Source organism: Tarenaya hassleriana, unplaced genomic scaffold (genome assembly GCF_000463585.1).
Source record: "Tarenaya hassleriana unplaced genomic scaffold, ASM46358v1 Cleome241, whole genome shotgun sequence".
Classification (NCBI taxonomy): domain Eukaryota; kingdom Viridiplantae; phylum Streptophyta; class Magnoliopsida; order Brassicales; family Cleomaceae; genus Tarenaya; species Tarenaya hassleriana.
The window spans coordinates 97,293-100,440 of record NW_010965704.1 but is presented as its reverse complement, the minus strand read 5'-3'; positions in this window follow the sequence as shown (position 1 = coordinate 100,440).

Sequence of the window (3,148 nt, the reverse complement as noted above, 5' to 3'; positions counted from 1 at the left end):
AAACTATGAAGGAAACTATAGAAAAACTAATTAAAGAAAATATTGTTGAAATAAAAGAATTACTACTAAATATAAAAGAAATACTCACGACAACAAATAATTACAGTTATAATAACAGAAAAATTCAAATAATAAAAGAACTTAACGAAGCTAAAGAATTAGTAAATAATATTATTATAAGAAATAACGGAAAAGAAATAATAGATCCAGATGAAAATGAAAAACCAAAAATATTAGAAATAATAGAACAATTACAAGAAATAATCGAACGACTTAATCAAAATAAATATATCACTATAAAAGACTTACAAAGTTATTTTAAAAAAGAAACAAAAGAATTAATTATTATCGATAAATCTAATTTTCGAATTAGATCACCACCAAAGATATAATGGAAGGACTAGATGATCAGATAGAAAGATTATCAACATTATTAGCGGCTCTTAATATACCCGAAGAAGAGGAACCTGATGAAACTGAAAAAATTGTCTTAGACTATAGCAGCGATGAAAATCCCTACGAAAATCCATATAATATCCCATTCCTAGTAAAAACCGAACTAGAAAGGGGGGAGAATAGTAATAATAATACATTACCTAAAAAACGAACACATGATGAATATCAAGGATAAAAAGATCATGAATATGAACTATACCAAAATCAATATATTCCGAAAGGGAACAATTGGAGAAAAGTTCCTTTTGAATATATTCCAAAATATGATACATTTAATATAAAATCCTCAGAAATATTAAATTTAGATTGCGAAATTAATCCAACTAGAACACTAGAAGATTGGAAAAATCGTACAAGTTTGTTAATACAAACTAATAAGGAATTAAGAGAATTACATCCTCACGAAATGTTAAGCTACTTAGAACATAAAACAACGGGAATAGTATACAACTACTTAATAGGATTATCAACAGGAATAAAAGCAGAAAAAATTCTAAGATCAACTGCATGAGAAACATTTGTTAGGCTAATTGACGTAATAGGAGAAGAATTCCTTGGAAGAACTTCTAACGCACAATTAAGAGAAACACAAATATCAGAAGTAGCACTATGGAAAATAGTAAATCTTAGAATTTGTAACATGTGCTATCTTGAAGCATTCATTTGCGAATTTAGAGATCATTACTATCAGAAAATAGTAAATCTTAGAATTTGTAACATGTGCTATCTTGAAGCATTCATTTGCGAATTTAGAGATCATTACTATCAACTAGTGACAGATAAGAAAATAGTAGCCGAAGAATTATTCTTTGATAAATTACCGCTATCAATATCGGAAGAAGTAAAAACTATATTTCAAAATAAAGTAAACGAGGGACAAATTCCCAATACTCTAGGAGGAAGAATAACAACATTAAAAGATTGGCACTTATTTCAATGCAACCAAGAAAAACGAAAACAAGAGGCAAAAATCGATAAATTATGTTGTGGCGCAATACGAGGAAAAATAGGCAAATATGGTTGTGAACCTATTCGCCAAAAACATAAGAAAAAGAAATGGAGAAAAATTCCATATAAAAAATAGAGGAAACAAAAATATATACCACAAAAATATTTCAGAAATAGAAAACAATACAAAAAGAAAAACTATGGTAAGAAGGATACATACTGCCCTTCTAAGAAAAAGAATTGTAAATGTTGGCTATGCCAAGAAGAGGGACATTATGCAAATGAATGTCCTAAAAAAGGAAAGAAAAAAGAAATAGAAATACAACGAATAGCATACGATATGGGATTTGATCCAATCGAATCAGATTTAGAGTTTGACTCTGACATCGAAATATATGCATATACCATTGAATCATCCGATTAAGAAAATGAATAGAAAAATACTAAAATCATGAAACCCTAATACAACATTTATACAAATAACTATTGAAAAGAAAAAATTATTAGCATACATAGACACTGGAGCAACTCTATGTTTCGTTAAAAGAAATATCATCAAAAAATGGGTACGATTAGAGAAACCACTACGGATAGTAGTGGCTGATAAATCAGCTCATGAAATCTGGTATGTGGCTCAACACGTATCAATAATTATTGAGACTAAAATATTTCCAGCAAAAACAATATATCAACATGATTCTGGATTAGATATAATTATAGAAAATAATTTCCTAAAATTATATCAACCATTTATACAGAGAATAAAAACGATCAGCCTAAAAGCACCTAAAATAGAAAATAAAAAATCAGAATTAGTTACAACAAAAATAATAACAAAAAATAAAATAATAAAATCTATTATAGAAGATTTAAAAAACAGACTAACATTTATAAGTATGACTCATATTGAACAAAAACTTGATGAAATATGTAGTGATAACCCATTAGATATAAAAAATACAAATGAAGAATTAATAGTAATAAAACTAAAAAACCTCGAAGATGAAATTAATGTACCAAATAAAATGCAATATACCCACAGAGATGTGGAAGAATGCACCAAAGAATGTAAAGAACTACTAGATAAAGGTATTATATGAGAAAACACGAGTCCACATTCGGCTCCAGCTTTCTACGTAGAAAATAATAATGAGATAAAACGAGGAAAAAGAAGAATGGTAATAAACTATAAAAAATTAAATGAAGCAACTATTGGGAATAATTATAAATTACCAAGAAAATATTATATTCTCGAAAGAATAAAAGGAAAAAATTGGTTTAGCGGTCTTGATGCTAAATCAGGATATTGGCAGCTTCGATTATCAGAAGAAACAAAGCCATTAACGGCATTCTCATGCCCCCCACAAAAACATTATGAATGGAATGTTCTTCCATTCGGATTAAAACAAGCACCAGCAATATATCAAAAATTCATGGATAGAAATCTCCGTGGATTAGAAGAATATTGCCTAGCATACATTGATGATATAATAATATTTACAAACGGATCACAATCAGAACACACTGAAAAATTAATCACTGTTCTAGAACGATGCAAAGAAAAAGGATTAATTATTTCTAAAAAGAAATCAAAATTGGTACAACAAGAAATTGAGTATCTTGGATTAAAAATAAATAATAACGGAGAAATTGAACTAACAAATAATGTACATGAAAAAATATAACAATTTCCTAATGAATTGACATATAGAAAACAAATACAAAGGTTCCTTGGGTGCCTTAA